The sequence below is a fragment of the Saccopteryx bilineata genome, chromosome 3 (genome assembly GCF_036850765.1).
Source record: "Saccopteryx bilineata isolate mSacBil1 chromosome 3, mSacBil1_pri_phased_curated, whole genome shotgun sequence".
Taxonomy (NCBI): Eukaryota; Metazoa; Chordata; class Mammalia; order Chiroptera; family Emballonuridae; genus Saccopteryx; species Saccopteryx bilineata.
In genome coordinates, this window is record NC_089492.1 from 136140239 (window position 1) to 136160496 (window position 20258).

General features: G+C 37.0%; 1 non-coding gene across 1 annotated transcript; it reads left to right on the plus strand.

Moving 5' to 3' along the window:
* The first annotated feature begins 10921 nt into the window (after positions 1–10921).
* TRNAS-AGA (transfer RNA serine (anticodon AGA)) lies at positions 10922–10997 on the plus strand. Its single transcript has one exon. It is a non-coding gene; the product is annotated as a tRNA-Ser (tRNA).
* The last annotated feature ends 9261 nt before the right edge of the window (positions 10998–20258 follow it).

Consider the following 20258-nt stretch of genomic DNA (forward strand, 5'->3'; position numbering starts at 1 on the left):
TTGGTGATTTTTTCATTGGTTTGTTTTTTTATATTGTTGAGACTTAAAAATTCTTTGTATATTTTGGATATATCTTCCGCAAATATTTTCTCCTACTCAGTGGATCTTCTTATTCTACTGAAATTGTCTTTCATAGAACAGTAATTTTTAATTTTAATAAAATCTAACATTTATTTCATGTAATGATCATAATCCCAGGCCGGATAGTTTATCATCCCAGAGCAGGAGGTTGCCAGTTTGATTTCCTAGTCAGGGCATATACAGGAGCCCCTTGCTGTTTCTGTCTCTCTCTCTCCCTACTTCTCTTTAAAATAAATAAATAAATAAATTGTGCCTTTGGGGCTGTGTCTAAGGATTTATCAGCCCAGGCCAGTTGCCTCAGTGGTAGAGCATCTGTCTGGCATGTGGATATCCTGATTCTTGGTCAGGGCATACAGAAGTGACTGTTTCTCCACCCCTCCCCTTCTCCCGCCCCTCTTGCCCCTCTTTCCCTTTCATAGCCATGGCTCAATTGGTTCGAGTGCATCAACCCGGGTGCTAAGGATGGCTCCTTTGAGCCTTCACCTCAGTGGCTAAAAATAGCTCTGTTATGAGCACGGCCTCAGATGGGTAGAGCATCGACTCCAGACGGGGTTGCCAGGTGGATACTGGTCGGGGCGCAGGCTGGAGTCTGTCTCTTTGTCTCGCCTTCTCTCACTTGGAAAAGAAGGAAAAAAAACATGAAAATTTTTTTTTATTACCGCTCACAAGGTTTTCTAGGTTTTTTTTTATATTATCTTCTGGGAGTTTATAGTTTTGTCTCTTAAATTCAGTTTTGTTGGACCTGGCCGGTTGGCTCAGCGGTAGAGCGTCGGCCTAGCGTGCGGAGGACCCGGGTTCAATTCCCGGCCAGGGCACACAGGAGAAGCGCCCATTTGCTTCTCCACCCCTCCGCCGCGCTTTCCTCTCTGTCTCTCTCTTCCCCTCCCGCAGCCAAGGCTCCATTGGAGCAAAGATGGCCCGGGCGCTGGGGATGGCTCTGTGGCCTCTGCCCCAGGCGCTAGAGTGGCTCTGGTCGCAACATGGCGACGCCCAGGATGGGCAGATTATCGCCCCCTGGTGGGCAGAGTGTCGCCCCTGGTGGGCGTGTGGGGTGGATCCCGGTCCGGCGCATGCGGGAGTCTGTCTGTCTCTCCCCATTTCCAGCTTCAGAAAAAATAAAAAAAAAATAAAAAATTCAGTTTTGTTATCTATTTTGAGTTAACTTTTGGTAAAGTCTTCAAACAATAATATTTTCAATTTTCACATGCGAATTTAGTCATCCCAGCACTATTCATTGAGGAGACTATCTTTGCTCCATTGTACTGCCTTTGCTCCTTTGTCAAAGATTAGTTGACTATATTTATGGGAGTTTACTTCTGGGTCTTTATTCTGTTCTATTAATCTATTTGGCTATTTTTTCATCAATACCATACAGTCTTAATAACTCTGTCTTTACAGTAAGCTTTGAAGTCAGATAGTGTCATTCAAACATGTTGGATAACCTGGGTCTTTTGCATTTTTATATAAATTTTAAGATCAGTTTGCTTATATCCACACAATGACTTCTGTGTTTTAGGTTGAGATTGTATTGAATCTATGAAGAACAGATATCTTAACAATATTGAGTCTTCTTGTCCATGAACTTGAAATATCTCTTTTTCTTTTTGCAGTTTTTATTTCATTTATAAGAGCTTTATAGTTTTTATCATATATATCTTGTACCTTTTTCATTAGATGTATACCTAATTACTTTGTTTTATTTTTATGGTTGTTAATGTAAATGGTATTGTGTTTCTAACGTCACATTCCATTGATCACTGATGTCCTGAGAGCATGCACTGAACAATTTCTATTTTTTAAAATTTTCAAGTTCCTTTTGTTTTTCTCCTAGAAAGTGATCTGTACTGTTGAATGTTTCACATAAGCTTGAGGAGAATTTATATTCTGCTGTTTTTTGGAAATAAGTTGTCTACAAATGTCAATTTTGTCCAGTTGATTAATGATGTTGCTGAGTACAACTAAATTTCCTGATTTTCTCTCTACTGAATCAATCTACTTCTAATTGACAGATGTTAGCCTTTTCCACTATAGTAGTAAATTCATCTCTTTTTCCTTGCATTTTTATCATTTTTTGCCTCATATTTTGAGGCTTTCTTGTCTAGCTAATACACGTTGTGAATTGTTAAGTCTTTTCAGACAATTCATCACTTTATCATTATGAAATACATTCCTTTAACCTTTATAACTTTCTGTGTTCTGAACTTTTCTCATATAGCTTCTCCTGCTTTCTTTTGATTAGAGTCAGCATGTTATCTCTCTCTCTTGCCATTTATTTTAGATTTATATGAGTCTTCATATTTAATGCAACTTTCTTTTTTTTATTTTTTAATAAATTTTTATTAATGGTAATGGGATGACATTAATAAATCAGGGTACATATATTCAAAGAAAACATGTCTAGGTTATTTTGTCATTAAATTGTGTTGCATATCCCTTGCCCAAAGTCAGATTGTCCTCCACCACCCTCTATCTAGTTCTCTGTGCCCCTCCCCCTCCCCCTAACTCTCTCCCTCTCTCCCTCCCTCCCATGTCCTCCCTCCCCCCACCCCTGGTAACCACTACACTCTTGTCCATGTCTCTTAGTCTCATTTTTATGTTCCACCAATGTATGGAATCATGTAGTTCTTGTTTTTTTCTGATTTACTTATTTCACTCCTTATAATGTTATCAAGATCCCACCATTTTGCTGTAAATGATCTGATGTCATCATTTCTTATGGCTGAGTAGTATTCCATAGTGTATATGTGCCACATCTTCTTTATCCAGTCCTCTATTGAAGGGCTTTTTGGTTGTTTCCATGTCTTGGCCACTGTGAACAGTGCTGCAATGAACATGGGGCTACATGTGTCTTCACGTATCAATGTTTCTGAGGTTTTGGGGTATATACCCAGTAGAGGGATTGCTGGGTCATAAGGTAGTTCTATTTGCAGTTTTTTGAGGAACCACCATACTTTCCTCCATAATGGTTGTACTAATTTACATTCCCACCAACAGTGAATGAAGGTTCCTTTTTCTCCACAGCCTCTCCAACATTTGCTATTACCCGTCTTGTTGATAATAGCTAATCTAACAGGAGTGAGGTGGTATCTCATTGTAGTTTTGATTTGCATTTCTCTAATAACTAATGAAGCTGAGCATCTTTTCATATATCTGTTGGCCATTTGTATCTCTTCCTGGGAGAAGTGTCTGTTCATGTCCTCTTCCCATTTTTTTATTGGATTGTTTGTTTGTTTGTTGTTGAGTTTTATGAGTTCTTTGTAAATTTTGGATATTAGGCCCTTATCTGAGCTGTTGTTTGAAAATATCATTTCCCATTTAGTTGGCTTTCTGTTTATTTTGATATCAGTTTCTCTTGCTGAGCAAAAACTTTTTATTCTGATGTAGTCCCATTCATTAATTTTTGCCTTCACTTCTCTTGCCATTGGAGTCAAGTTCATAAAATGTTCTTTAAAACCCAGGTCCATGATTTTAGTACCTATGTCTTCTTCTATGTACTTTATTGTTTCAGGTCTTATATTTAGGTCTTTGATCCATTTTGAATTAATTTTAGTACACAGGGACAGGCTGTAGTCAAGTTTCATTCTTTTGCATGTGGCTTTCCAGTTTTCCCAACACCATTTGTTGAAGAGGCTTTCTTTTCTCCATTGTGTGTTGTTGGCCCCTTTATCAAAGATTATTTGACCATATATATGTGGTTTTATTTCTGGCTTTCTATTCTTTTCCATTCTGTTCCATTGGTCTGAGTGTCTATTTTTCTGCCAATACCATGCTGTTTTGATTATCGTGGCCCTATAATATAGTTTAAAGTCAGGTATTGTAATGCCCCCAGCTTCATTCTTTTTTCTTAGGATTGTTTTGGCTATTTGGGTTTTTTTATAGTTCCATATAAATCTGATGATTTTTTGTTCCATTTCTTTAAAAAATCTCATAGGAATTTTGATGGGACTTGCATTAAATTTGTATATTGCTTTGGGTAATATGGCCATTTTGATTATATTTATTCTTCCTATCCAAGAACAAGGAATATTTTTCCATCTCATTGTATCTTTTTCGATTTCCCTTAACAATGCTTTGTAATTTTCATTATATAAGTCCTTTACATTCTTTGTTATGTTTATTCCTAAGTATTTTATTTTATTTGTTGCAATCATAAAGGGGATTATTTTTTTGAGTTCGTTTTCTAATATTTCATTGTTGGCATATAGAAAGGCTATGGACTTTTGTATGTTAATTTTGTATCCTGCGACCTTACTGTATTGGTTTATTGTTTCTAATAATCTTTTTGTAGAGTCCTTTGGGTTTTCGATGTATAGGATCATATCATCAGCAAAAAGTGATACTTTTACTTCTTCTTTTCCGATATGGATGCCTTTTATTTCTTTGTCTTGTCTGATTGCTCTGGCCAGAACTTCTAGCACCACGTTAAATAAGAGTGGAGAGAGTGGACAACCCTGTCTTATTCCTGATTTAAGGTAGAAAGTCCTCAGTTTTATGCCGTTTAATATGATGTTGGCTGATGGTTTATCATATATGGCCTTTATCATGTTAAGATATTTTCCTTCTATACCCATTTTGTTGAGAGTCTTAAACATAAAATTGTGTTGTATTTTATCAAAAGCCTTTTCTGCATCTATTGATAAGATCATGTGGTTTTTGTTCTTTGTTTTGTTGATATGGTGTATTACGTTAACCGTTTTGCGTATGTTGAACCATCCTTGAGATTCTGGGATGAATCCCACTTGATCATGATGTATTATTTTTTTAATATGTTGTTGTATTCGGTTTGCCAGTATTTTGTTTAGTATTTTAGCATCTGTATTCATTAGAGATATTGGTCTGTAGTTTTCTTTCTTTGTGCCATCCTTGCCAGGTTTTGGTATGAGGGTTATGTTGGCCTCAGAAAATGTGTTTGGAAGTATTGCTTCTTCTTCAATTTTTTGGAAGACTTTGAGTAGAATAGGAACCAAGTCTTCTTTGAATGTTTGATAGAATTTACTAGTATAACCGTCTGGGCCTGGACTTTTATTTTTGGGGAGGTTTTTAATAGTTTTTTCTATTTCCTCCCTGCTGATTGGTCTGTTTAGGCTTTCTGCTTCTTCATGACTCAGTCTAGGAAGGTTGTATTGTTCTAGGAATTTATCCATTTCTTCTAGATTGTTGTATTTAGTGGCATATAATTTTTCATAGTATTCTACAATAATTCTTTGTATATCTATGATGTCTGTGGTGATCTCTCCTCTTTCATTTTGGATTTTATTTATTTGAGTCCGGTGCCTTTTTTCCTTGGTGAGTCTTGCCAAGGGTTTGTCAATTTTGTTGATCTTTTCAAAGAACCAGCTCCTTGTTTTATTGATTTTTTCTATAGTTTTTCTGTTCTCTATTTCATTTATTTCTGCTCTGATTTTTATTATCTCCTTTCTTCTGCTGGTTTTGGGTTGTCTTTGTTCTTCTTTTTCTAGTTCCTTAAGGTGTGAAGTTAAGTGGTTTACTTCGGCTCTCTCTTGTTTGTGCATAGAGGCCTGAAGTGATATGAACTTTCCTCTTATTACTGCTTTTGCTGCATCCCAGAGATTCTGATATGTCGTATTTTCATTTTCATTTGTCTGTATATATCTTTTGATCTCTGCGCTTATTTTTTCTTTGACCCATTCATTTTTTAGAAGTATGTTGTTTAGTTTCCACATTTTTGTGGGTTTTTCCCCCTCTTTTTTGCAGTTGAATTCTAGTTTCAAGGCTTTATGATCAGAAAATATGCTTGGTACAATTTCAGTTTTTCTAAATTTGTTGATATTGTCTTTGTGGCCCAACATATGCTCAATTCTTGAGAATGTTCCATGTACACTAGAGAAAAATGTATACTCTGTCGCTTTGGGATGAAGTGTCCTGTAGATGTCTATCATATCTAGGTGTTCTAGTATTTTGTTTAAGGCCACTATATCTTTATTGATTCTCTGTTTGGATGACCGATCTGGAACCGTGAGCGGTGTATTGAGGTCTCCAATTATGATTGTATTTTTGTTAGTTTTTGTTTTAAGGTCAATAAGTAGCTGTCTTATATGTTTTGGTGCTCCTTGGTTTGGTGCATATATATTAAGGATTGTTATGTCTTCTTGATTCAACTTCCCCTTAATCATTATGAAATGACCATTTTTGTCTCTGAGTACTTTTTCTGTCTTGTAGTCAGCATTATTAGATATGAGTATTGCTACACCTGCTTTTTTTTGGGTTTTGTTTGCTTGGAGTATTGTTTTCCAGCCTTTCACTTTGAATTTGTTTTTATCCTTGTTGCTTAGATGTGTTTCTTGTAGGCAGCATATAGTTGGATTTTCTTTTTTAATCCATTCTGCTACTCTGTGTCTTTTTATTTTTTTTTGGTAAGTTTAATCCATTTACATTTAGTGTAATTATTGACACTTGTGGGTTCCCTACTGCTATTTTATAAATTTTTTTCTGTTAGTTTTGTATCTAGTTTGATTCTTCTCTTTTGTTTTTCTATCATTTGTTTTTGTTTGTTTGTGTTCCATACTTCTTTCCTCTGTTGCTACCTTTTTTAAGTCAAGTGTTTTTGTGGTGGTTTTTTCAAGGGTGGTTACCATTAAGTAATGAAAAGGGTACCTACCATATTCATTGTAGTACCCTATCTTATGAGTATTTCTGCACTTCATCCTCCTTTGCTACTGTTAATCTCCATCCTCTCCCCCCTTTTTTTTTTTTGTTGTCACAGTTTAAGTTTGGTTTTATTGTGTTCTTGGTGGAGCTGTTACTTGTGGTGTTGTTTTCTTTTGTTCTCTGAATCTGGTTGGAAAACCCCCTTTAGTATTTCCTGGAGTGGGGGCTTTCTGATGATAAATTCTCTCATCTTTTCTGTATTTGTGAATGTTTTTATATCTCCTTCATACTTGAAGGATAGCTTTGATGGGTATAGTATTCTTGGCTGAAAGTTCCTCTCTTTCAGGGCTTTAAATATTGGGGTCCACTCTCTTCTAGCTTGTAGAGTTTCTGCTGAGAAATCTGATGATAATCTGATAGACCTTCCTTTATATGTTGTACTCTTCTTTTCCCTGGCTGCCTTGAGAATTTTTTCTTTGTCATTGGTTTGTGTCATCTTTATTATGATGTGCCTTGGAGTGGGTTTGTGGGGTTAAGAAAACTCGGTGTTCTGTTTGCTTCTTGAATTTGAGGCTTTAGTTCTTTCCACAGGCTTGGGAAGTTCTCGTCCATTATTTGTTTGAGTATATTCTCCATTCCATTTTCTTTCTCTTCTCCCTCTGATATACCTATTATTCTTATGGTATTCTTTCTGATGGAGTCAGACAATTCCTGTAGGGTTTTCTCATTTTTTATTATTTTTGAGTCTCTTTCTTCTTCTCTCTGTTGTGCCTCAAGTTGTTTGTCTTCTATTTCACTAATCCTATCTTCAATCTGGGCTGTTCTGTTAGCTAAGCTTGTTACTTCATTTTTCAGCTCGTGAATTGAGTTTTTCATTTCTGTTTGATTTGTTTTTATAGTTTCAATTTCCTTGGTAATATATTCTTTGTGTTCATTGAGTTGTTTTCTGATCTCCCTATATTGCCTTTCTGTGTTTTCTTGTATATCTCTGAGTATTTTTAATATTTCTATTTTAAATTCTCTGTCATTTAGCTCCAAGGCTTCCAATATGTTAAGTCTTTTCTCCATAGATTTTTCCACATCTATTTGTGTTACCTCTCTTTCTTTTGTATCCATAATATTCGATTTCCTCTTTCTTATTGGCATCTGAGGGTGGTCTTGTTGATAGCACTAATTAGAATTAATAAAGAGTAAAAAGTAAAACAAAAAAAAAAAGGTAAAACACCCCACAAAAAAACCCAGTAATAATTTATTATTTCCCCCTTTTTTCTTTCTTCTCTTTCCCTCCTCTCCCTTCCTCAGGGAAATATTGTGATGACCTGTGAATTATATTATGCTAAATGGAACAAAAACTGCCTATAATGGAGGGCCTGATTTGGGGTGAAGATTTCAAGGGGCAAAAAAAGGGAGTAGGGACCTACTAAATGCAAAAAAAAAAAAAAAAGAAGAAGAAGAAAATCTTAGACAAGCATAAGATGATTTGCTTGTAAGTGATGGTCGACTAAGAGATATAATGAGAGGGATAAGAGGGAACCAGAAAAAAGGAGGAAAAAAAAGAATAATAAAGAAGAAAAATGTAAAAATAATAAGTAAAAATCTTTTGTATTAAGTGGAGCGAAGACTAAATACAATGGAGACCTTGGGTTGGGAGGAATGCTAGTGAGTTAAAAAGCAACATAAAAAGTACCCAAAATGCCACAAAAATAAAGAAACAAACAAGAAAAAAACAAAAACAAAAGCGAAAAAGAAAAATAAAGCCAAAAAAAAACCTTGAGTCCCAAATTAACTAATTTGTTCGTGATTGAGGATTAAATGGGAGGAAAGTAAAACGAGAAAAGAAAAAACGAATAGAAAGGAAAAAAATAAGAGAAAGAGAAAAACAAAGGAAGAAAAAAAAAGGAAGAGAATAAAACAAAATAAAGCAAAACAAAAAACAAAAACAAAAGAGGAGAGAGTGAGAGTTAAGTGTTTTGGAGTATAACCTTAAAGGAGGGTGAGGATGAAGAAGAGAAATAAAATGTAACACTCATGGGTAGTGTAGTTCAAGAAAAGGGAAGCATAAGATGGGCAGAGAATAGAAGGACCGAGGTGGAGGAAATAGAAATAATAATAATAAAGGCAATAAGATAGAAGAAACAAACAACAACAACAAAAAATTAGTGGAACAAGTTGTAAAGTCTGTGGATTTTTCTTGATTTTGAGAGGTTAACTTCTTTTTTTTTTTTTCTCTCCCTCTTCCTGGTCGGTGACTCTGTACCCCAGGCTCTGCCCCTGTGTCACACTTAGGTAGGGATTTGCAGGTGATGGGATTCTATGGCAATGTCATATAATTGGCTTTAGTCTTGCTGGAAGTAAAGGCTTGTTGGCGTTTGCAGGGTCCAACGATGAGAGAGTTTGCTTTCCTGGAGTCTCTCTCCTAGTCTCCCCTTCCTGAATTAGCAGCCTGGTGATCCAGCTATAAGGCTGCAACTGCTTCTTCCTGGGGAGTAAGAGGCTCAAAGAGCTGGGAAATCCCCACTCTATCCCCACTGAGCGCAAGGCTTTGGGAAAGGCTCTGGCAGTCAGAACCTCCAGTGTAATCAGGCGGGGGTGGGAGTCAATTGTTGTCAAGGTGACTGTTCGGTGCCTAGCATACAGTTGGACCACTCAACCCAGGCTTTCCACACTTTGTAGCCTGTTTTGGCTGGGAAAAAGAGGCACTAGTCTCTGCTTGCGACTAGTGTAGTATAGATCTTATTATCTGCCAAGTCTCTCGTGTTAGCGTTTATCCCTGAATATGGAGGCTCTATCAATCAGAAGTTGCCCCCGCCCCTTTAGCGAGAGACACTAAAAAATATCATGCCTCTTGTCTTGGATCGCTGAACTGAGAGAGATCTTATCAATTAGAACCCGTGGGTGCGCAGATTTCATGGGTTAAGCTAATTTCAGTGATTGGGTCCGCAGCTGTGCTCCCGAAGGTATTTCAGGCTGCCTGTGCGCCCCTCCCCCAACGCTTGATTGTTAGCTTGAATGGCTGGGTGAGGTGCCCCGCCCACCGAGAGAATCTCCCAAGTAGGGAAGACCACCCTGGTGCCTCTCCCGCTCGCCCCGCTGCTGGCGGCTGGGGCGCACTGGACACAGGGTAATGGGGCACCCTGGGTGTGTGGGCCAGTAGGGCGCTCTGCGCGCGTGGAATGCCCAGGGAACGCGCGCGAATGGGGTGCTCCGGGCACCGGTGGCTGGGGACTCTCACTCGCAGTGCACGGGCCGCTGGGAATGTTAGCGGTGCTCGCTCTGCAACCGGACCGGGCGCGCGCCAGCGGCTGCTCGCCGCTCCCGAGTGTGGGCTGACTCACCACAGGTGCACTCCTTCCGTGGCTTGAATGAATGTCCCTGCGGTAGCTTCCTCCACACCCTCATCTCTCAGATTCAAGTGATAACAGTCCTTTCGCTTTCAGTTTGTGTGGAACTCCGGAATGCTCCGAGGATAAATTTTTCTGTTTCTAGTTGATAAATTTGTTGTGATTTTGGGAAGATCTGTCGGACGCGCTGCTCATGGCGCCATTTCCGTGACATCACTCTCTGCAACTTTCTTATAGAGAACATATAGTTAGTAGTTGGCTGTTTTTTGACACATTTAGATAATTTTTAAAAATTTGTTATATTTTAACTATTGATCTTCCCAGTGGATACTAATATGGTTTGAATGAGATTTACCATACTTATAACTATTTTAAATATGTTTCCTTACCTCTTAATTGGTGTACTAATTGAGAATTATATGTTAAAACATTTTTCCTCTCATTTAACAGATCAGTTATATGTCTTCATGTTTTTTTTTAATTTTTAGTAGTTCTATAACTGAGCTCGTCAGTCAACTTGTATATCAAACAAATTTCTCCCATTTAAAATAACTGAAATAGATTTAATCCATTCCAGCCCTGTGAAACATCCCCAAACCATCCTAAATTATGAAAAAAGAAATGTTTTTAATTAAGAAGCACACATGTATACTTTAGCAATGCATAACAAAATATATGAAATAAAAGAAAAAAGTGTTATTTAGTACTGTATTCTTACCTTGGAGACAGACAAGTGCTGCTAACAGAGGTGAATAGTGGAGTAGCAGGGAGGGAGGAAGGGATGCAGGCACTGTAGACACGTAAACTAAAACTGCATTTTCTTTACATTAAACAACACTAAAGCTGCACTTTCTTTACTTAAAATGAAACCACAAAAACTTAATTGAAAAACCCTGGCCGGTTGGCTCAGCGGTAGAGCATCGGCCTAGAGTGCGGAGGACCCGGGTTCGATTCCCGGCCAGGGCACACAGGAGAAGCGCCCATTTGCTTCTCCACCCCTCCGCCGCGCTTTCCTCTCTGTCTCTCTCATCCTCTCCCGCAGCCAAGGCTCCATTGGAGCAAAGATGGCCTGGGCGCTGGGGATGGCTCTGTGGCCTCTGCCCCAGGCGCTAGAGTGGCTCTGGTCGCAACATGGCGACGCCCAGGATGGGCAGATTATCGCCCCCTGGTGGGCAGAGCGTCGCCCCTGGTGGGCGTGCCGGGTGGATCCCGGTCGGGTGCATGCGGGAGTCTGTCTGACTGTCTCTCCCTGTTTCCAGCTTCAGAAAAATGAAAAGAAAAAAAAACAAACAAACAAAAAAAAAACAAAAAAAAAAACCTGCACTTTCTTAACTTTAAACTTAACCTAAGCTTAACATTATGTATTTTTCATTTAATCATCACTTGTTTTTGCCTTTTTGGCTGTACTTTCAGCACTTTCACTTGGAGGACTTTTGAAAAAAATTTATCCAAAAATGTTTGCTTTTGCTTGTCTTTTAAAATGTTATGAAAATGTGACAAACAAGTGTCATTAAAAAGTGCTGAAGCGAGAACAGTTGAAACTTATTTGTGGGTGTTTCTTTTCAATGAAACTTGAAAGCTCTCCCACATTGCCAGCATGTCTTTAATTTCACTTGTAGAAATCACTTCCTCCGAATCTACCTCCTCCTCACTACTAATCTCTTACAGAAGCTCTGTATGTTGCATCATCTGTAGCTCCTTCAACTCTTCAGTTGAGAGTTCCTCCTCTTGTTCCTCAATGAGCTCGTTTATATCACCCTCATCTACCTCCAGATCCATTGACTTTCCAAGGGACACAATCTCCTTCAACACTTCTACTTCGGTCTTGGTCTCTGGTTTGAATCCGTTAAAGTCCCTGCTGCAACAACATCAGGCCATAACTTTTCCATGCTGAGCTCAAGGTTCTTCTTGTAACCCTTTGCCATGCCAAGTCAATAATGCATAAACATAGCACGATGTTGTAGTGATCTTTCCAAAACTCTCAAAGGGTTAGATTTGTATTCTCAGTCACCTCAAAGCAATGGCAAAACAAGTGCTTTGTGTAAAGCTTTTTAAAGTTGGAAATGACCTGCTGATCCATAGGTTACAAGATTGAAGTCGTGTTGGGTGGGAGATAGAGTACTTTCACAAATTTGAACTCATTAAGAATGTCATCTTCAAGACCAGGTGGGTGGGCTGGAGCATATTCAAGGATTAGTGATGCTTTCATTGAGAGTTTATTTTCTTGAAGATATTTCTTCACTGCAGGACCAAAGATGAGAGTCACCCATTCAATCAAAAACTGCCACCTAATCCATGCCCTAGCATTGGCGCACCACATAACCTGCAGTTTTTCTTTAAGAATCTTGTGAGTCTTAAAGGCTTGAGGATTTTCAGAATGATACACTAGCAGTGGCTTTACTTTACAGTCACTGCTAGCATTTGCATACACTTCAAGAGTCAGATGATCCTTCATGGGTTTATGGTCTGGCAGCTTCTTCTCCTCTGCAGTGATGAAAGTCCTCTGGGGCATTTTTTTCCAAAATGGCTCTGTTTTGTCACAGATAAACACTTGTTGGGAGATGTAGACTTTCTTTGCTATAAGTGCAGCAAAATGTGCAATGTACTTCTCAGCTGCCTTAACGTCAGCACTCGCAGCTTCAAAATGCCTCACCACTGAGTGGATGCCAGATCTTTTCTTGAAATTTTCAAACCAGCCGTGACTTGCCTTAAACTTATCTTCTGCTGCCTCTTTTGAGGTTGATGGTTCTTTCTTCTTCAAGTCACCATAAATAATATGTGCATTTTCGCATATTACAGTCTTCATCACTGTATCTCCTGCCAGCTCTTTCTTTTTCACCCACACCAGAAACTTCTCCATTTCTTTATGGATATTTGTCCTTAATTGTGTCAGAATTGTAGTTTCTTTCATGGATTTGCACTTTTGATGGCATCCTTTTTTTTATGGATGGTACAAATTGTAGGTGTATTTGCGGTCATTCAGCCTTGCCAGTTCAATCACTCGTACACCACACTCATTTTTTTCTATTATTTTTTGCTTTACTTCTCTTCTTCTTCTCACCACTGTCCTTTTACACCCACTTTCTTTAGCCCCATGATAGCACACAAAAAAAGTTAGTAAAAAGTGCAAAAAGATGCAAGAACAAATACAGCACATGAGATTTGACTTGATTGTGCGGGTAACAAGTGAGAAAGAACAAGATGCTGGTGTTGTGCTGCCGATACTGGACCCATGCGCCAATGCACTGACTAGTGGCAGCTTCCCGAATCATGACTCGTATCTTGGAATTTTGCTTAGATTTCAAACAAAAATATGTACAGAATCATAGCTCGTATCTTAAAAAAATTGTATGTTGGTCTGTTCATATGTCAAGGTACCACTGTATATATGTATACAACTTACCTAAGGCCACTTAGAAATAACTAGCTGTACTCAACCACGTGTTGCTGTGGCTCAGTCTGGTTAAATGGAAAAGAAAGAAAAGAGAAAGCACATGTTTCTAATATGTTTAATTTCACAATGCTTGTGGGTATACAATATTTTTTGTTGTTCCATTGTTTGTGCAGATATAGAGATTGCCTGGTTTGCTGACTCTAGAACATGCAATGTATAATTGTCCATGTGAGAAACAATCCATGTCTAGATCTAAACTGCACAATTCTAAAGATTGGCCCTGAGCTTTGTTGATGGTGATTGCAAACACCAATCAAATTGGGAACTGCAATCTCTTAAATTAGAATGTGAGGAATGAGGACAACTTCACCTTTGAAAGGTCCTGTCAAGATTGTTGCTTCTACAATGTTGCTCATTAATTTTTTTACTGCAAGCCGGGTGCAGTTGCAAAGCTTTGGCTGGTTGATATTTTGCAACATGATAATTGGCATGCTGATTTTCAACTGCAGTAAGTGTGGTGGCATCCCTGGCAGATAGAGTGAATTCAAAAATTCTGTTGTATAATTAACTGCTTTATCTGCTTCCACAACAGTGTTGACGAACTTGTATTTGACTGCCTCACTTTGAATATTAGGCTGAATAATATTGTTAAGTTCATATACGTCTTTGTTCTTGGCCACAAGAATAGCTCATTCACTCAGCCAATCATGATTCTTATAATTGGTTTGAATATTAGGAAATACTTTTCCAACCAATTCTTCTTTTGACGTCACTAAATTGCGGACAATGAAATTTGTCCTGAGGTCAGATCAACCGGCACCTTTCTGTTCCCAATTTTTAGCAATTAATGTGAGAATATCTCAGCTGATTGTCGTTTTGCAGCTGGACATGCATATTTGTACTTAATTTTAATGTCTTCACATGTCACCACAAAGTAGAGTATTTCAGGCAAGCATTTACAGCTACTGCTTGACTTACAAACATGATTGGTTCCAACAGACCGGTTGTAACACGATTTGGTCATAAATTGAGTAGGCTATATGTACAATACTGTGAAATGATGTTATATATTTTATCATAATTTTGTTTCATTATTGTTATATATATCATAATTTTCTTTGTTCATTTTATGCCATTTGTATCATCTCTACACCATTTTGTTTCTTATTTTACATTCATCAGGTTTAAGTAAAACACTGCATTACCAGTACAACTGGTTTAATATTTGCAAAGACAATTTTCTCTTGGTAGACATCTTGGGAGGGGTTTGATGAAAAATATTCAAGACATAAAACACAAATTGTTGTACCAAGTCTGGGATAACAGTTGAAATGGTGCATGTGGAGATAGTAGTGCTGCCAGAAGCTGGTCGGCACTGTCGTACACCTAGATGGGCAACACTTGTGCTGCCAGAGCAGAGCAGTCATGGCTAGCGATTGTGGTCATAAAGTCAAATGGTCGTAAGTTGCATAGGTCATAAGTTAATCAATATTTGTATTTCATCCACTGGTGTTGATTGAGGAATTACAGGTAATGTTTCCCTGAAATCTTCTGCAAGCAATATTAATGTATTCCCAAATGGTCTGATATTTCCACACAAATCTTGCAATGATCGATCAAGAGCCTTGAGCAATTTTTTGTCGCCATTGTGCGTTCATACCAAACAATAAGTTTGCATTTCTGCAATACTTTTCCCATGCCAGATGCTTTGGAAATGTTGCATGTGCGAGTTTCAATGAATTGCATGTTCAATGGCAATTTCAAAACGGAATGAGCAGTTCTTCCACCTGGTAGCAATGTAGCAGCTATTCTGGATGATGCAAGAGCTAAGGCTATGTCATTTTGGGATCAAATTGATGCCAGAGTCAATCTAATTAGGAACATTTTACCAGTTCCTCCTGGCACATCTAAGAAGATTTCTCCAACCCTGTTATTGACAGTTTTGCATTATTTGATCATAAATGCCCTTTAGCTCAGGTGTTAGCTTAGGAATATTTGATTGCACATACGACAAAAGATCACCCATGTTGTAATTCTGTTCACAATGCAATTCTACATCAAATGAAACAGCAGCAGATTGATTTGCTGATGGTATTCCCAATTGATTGAGAACTTTGTTTGCAATTTCAAAGCACAAATCTTCAATCATTATCAATGCTTCATTGTAGATTTCTGCTATGAAATCCATGTTCATATTTGAATTTTTCTTGCATATTCGATGGAAAATATCTTCAGCCATGTGTGATTTATATTTCTCCCATAACATTGAAATGGAATTGTAAAATATTTAGTATAGCATGTTCCTTTTATGTCCAACAGATAGCGCCAATTTTTATAAAATCATGTCCTGTTACAGGTGTGACATCTATATAATAGTAGGTATATAAAAACATAGAAACACACCTGTATTCAAATGCAATGTCAGGTCAAAATTTCAAAGCAATCACTGAAAAACTTTCAGAGATTTAATATTTTGAACAAACAAGCATTTACATTTTTATTTATATAGATATATCAATGCCCAGTCAGTGCAGTTTATTATAAAAATAAAATAATTTTAATTTCTTCATCACTTCTCTTATATCATTCTTGACAGTCATTTCACTTACACATAAGCATGCATATAGATAAGCATACATAAAAATACATTTTGCTTTTATTATTTTTGACAAAATTATATCTTTCAGATGAAATAAGAAAAATAAAGTTTTTTTTACTTTTACTTATTTTTTCTTTGGTGTTCTTGTTTCCTTAATATAGATACAAGTATTATTTTTCTTCTCTCTAAATAACTTATTTAATATTCCTTACAAAGCTGATCTACTGGAAATAAATTTCTTAATTTTTGGTTTATCTAAGAAAATCTTTATTTCTCTTAATTGAATGATAATTTTGGCAAGGGAAACAGAATTCTAGATTGGTTGGCATTTTTCTCTCAACACTTTAAACACTTTACTCCATTCTCTTCTCGCTTGCATGGCTTCTGAGAAGTCAGGTATAATTCTTATCTTTGTGCTCTTATAGGTAAGAATTTTATTCTATCTTTTTAAGAATCTTTTTTATCATTCTTCTATATAGTTTTAAATTAATATATCTAGGTGTTATTTTGGGGGGAGGCTGAATTTTTTTCCTTGGTATTTTCTGAGTTTCCTGAATCTGTGGTTTGGTGTCTGATGTTCATGTAGGAAAATCTCATGCACTGTTCATTCAAATATTTCTTTTTCTTTTCTTCTTCTGCTATCCTCATTGTACCTATGTCACAGCATCAAACTAATAAAGCCTTATTAGTTTATTAAGCATAGTTTTTTTGTATCCCTGGTCTCAGAATTTCAACATCCCTGCTATGTCTGGTTTTAATACTATTTCTGTCACTTTAATTTTGTTTTATTTTGTTGTTTAGTTCTGTTTTTGGTCTCTTACTATAGCTTATGTATATTTTAATTGATATTCAGACATTTCCTTGGTAAAAAAAAAAACAATGCTGCCACTAGGCCTTTGCAGAGGTGGATAAGGTCAGTTGAAGCCCCGTGTGCAGAAAAAATGTTGGGCCCCTTAAAAAGAGAGAGAGAGACAGGGAAAATAAAAATACATGTTAAACATATTTTGAAATAAATAAAAAATATTATGTACTATTAATCTTAAAATTGCACATATAAAACCAAACTTGGTGTCATTTGAAAAAATATAAAGTTGGGGTTCTGTGGGGCCCTTCAGAAGTCAGGGCCCCGAGCATGTATTTGGTGCACCTTCTGTTAAATCTGCCTCTGGCATTTGGTAAGTTAATAACAAGATTTGGAGGTTAGGTCTCATATTTAAGTTGCAATCTTTTCATTGAATTTCACAAGTGTGTCTCAGTTTTATTTTTCCCACCTCCGTGTGATACAATGTCTGGAGTGGGCTGGAATTGGTCATTTCCCACTCCTTTATGAAAGGTTAAAGCTAACTACTGGTAAGCATTTCTATCTCCGCAGTTAGGCTCTGGCAATAATACAGCTAGTTAGAAACTTGTTAACTGGTTTCACTGGAAAAAGTGCCTTGTTAAGAAGCATAGAATGTTTTCTGTAAACCTATGTACCCTGACTGATCAATGTCACCCCATTAAAATTAATAAAAATAAAAAAAAGAAGAAGAAGCACAGTGTTGTGGTGTATTTCAAAATGGTTCCATTTCCCTTCTTCGTGTGGGAAGTACAAGGTAATTTTTCTTTGATATTTATTGTGAGAACCCTGCAGAGATCCTGAAGGTAAATCTTACAAAATTGGGTGGCCTTCCCTATGACTGGGGCCCCCTCTTGTTTTCAACTTTCAGTAATTTTCTTACTGAGTCTCCAGTAATTTCATCAATTAAGTACAGGTTTTCTTTCCTGGCACAGTTCCTCATAGTGTTTCTAGTTTGTGAGTCTCTACTCTAGTAGCTAGGACTCCCTTTTTTCAGCTGTCTCTCTCTAATTGTGGTAACAGATGTTTGCCCTGTTTCCTAATCTCACTTACAGATCCTAGAAGAGTTGTTATTTTTTCAATCTGTTTAGCTTTTTACTGGTTAGACAAGAGTGAACACTATAAGCTCCTTTCTTATGAGAAGAAAAAAATCAGATGTGGCTTTCTCTAGAAGAATCACTTTTTCTAAATTCTAAAGGTATGGAAAAATCAGAAAAGACTCCTTGTTCAAGAAATGGGTATATGTCACCTATGCTTAGCTCATTAGAATGTCATTGTTCAGGACAGGAAATAGGGAGAGGAATTTGAGGAACCTCAGGAAAAAAAATCAAAGGGGGCACTCCCCCTGCAGGACTAATTGTGTGTTTATATACAGTGTGTCTGTAAAGTCATGGTGCACTTTTGACCGGTCACAAGAAAGCAACAAAAGATAATAGAAATGTGAAATCTGCACCAAATACAAGAAAAACTCTCCCAATTTCATACTTATTTAGTACAGTTCGATGTGGGCTCACATACAGATTTTTTAGGGCTCCTTAGGTAGCTATCCCGTATAACCTCTACAGACTCATCACTGACTGATGGCCTACCAGAATGGGGTTTCTCCACCAAACTGCCGGTTTCCTTCACCTGCTTATCCCACCAAGTAATGTTATTCCTATGTGGTGGTGCTTCATTATAAATGCGCCGATATTCATGTTGCACTTTGGTCACAGATTCAAATTTAGCAAGCCACAGAACACGCTGAACTTTCCTCTGTGCCATCCACATCTCTACTGGCATGGCCATGGGCTGCTCCACTGTATACACGGTGTTATGTCATCATCTGCCATGCACACATGCTGCCACATCATCCTACAGAAACTAGGAGGGTTTTCCTTTTATTTGGTGCAGATTTCACATTTCTATCGTCTTTTGTTGCTTTCCTGTGACCAGTCAAAAGTACACCATGACTGTACGGACACACTGTATATCTAGTGAATGTTTACATTTTGTGTCTTTACATTTATTTGCTCCACACTACTTTGGGTCCTCATTTTCTTTCATTTCAAACTGACCCAATTTGCCACAAGAAAAAAATCAAGTGTGAAACTTTATCTTAAATAGTGGGGAAGAACTTCTGGTGCTCTTATGGACAACCTAAATCAGTAGGATTTAAGCCAAAGGGTAATGACCCTATATCTGCCAAAACAAACAATAACAACAAATAATTGGCCAAAGAATTAAGCCTGCAGAGCAGAAATGAAGCATGAAAGAAATGAAACTCCAGAAATATTTTTATGCCCCTTGATCAAAATGTATGAAAGTTATTTTAAAGCTTTAGCTATTTAGTTTTCAAAATAAGATTGGCGAATATATTCTGTTTTCATCTTAATCTTAGCCAATTGTAGTTCTGCCGCTGGTAATCAAAATATTCATTTGTATTTATCATTTCCTATCTCTCTCAAAGTACACAGCTTTCTCTTCATATTTATTTGTTTAAGAAATGTATTACAGATTTTGAAAAAAATATATACATACATATACAGTTTAAAACCAATAGTAAGCATGTTTCTCTGGAAACCACATGCCAGTTAAAAATAGAATCTCTCCAGTTTATTTGTAGATTCCTCTGTAATTGTATCTGCCTTACTTCTCTTATTAGATAAACATTATTTTTGACTTAGTAATATGTGTTTTTTCCTAAGCAATACATTAATTACTTTTATTGCTTGGAAAAATTTTTAATTGAATGATTTTCACTAGGGAAAAAATTTTTTGTTCTATCCACAAAAACACTTATTCTTACCTAATTCAAGTGTGCTGCTCTCAAATCTGACATTAGTTTTTCTCTGTAAGCTACAGTATTTTTGCAATTCAAGATTTTAGGTTTTCATCTTATTGTAAAATTTTCAACATTTAGTTTAACATAATGAAGTAGAATGTCTTCTTGGGCATCATCTTTTTGAAAATATAATAATTTATAAAATGTAGTAAATACACTAATACACTAAAATATATGATTATATCAAAATTTGTCTCCAATTTCAAAATAGAATATATTAAGACACTATTTTAATCATAAAATTTGCACAAAACTTATTTAAATTGTACTCAGGCAAAAACTTGTGTTTGTAGTTCTTGAGTTTGTATACTTGTTGAGAACAATCTCGTTTGATGCTCCAGCAGTAGTCTGCTCATCACTAACAGCTCCAAGATTTTCGGGAAACTTATCCAGGTGACTGTTCAGGAAGTGAATCTTAACACTCATGTTATATCCAATGTCGTGGAAAGCCAACAGCATCCTTTGAACCAGAAGTGCATACTTTTCTGCTTTTTTGTTGCCAAGAAAGTTCTTTGTAACTACCACAAAAGACTGCCATGCTGCTTTCTCCTCCTTATTCATCTTCCTGGCAA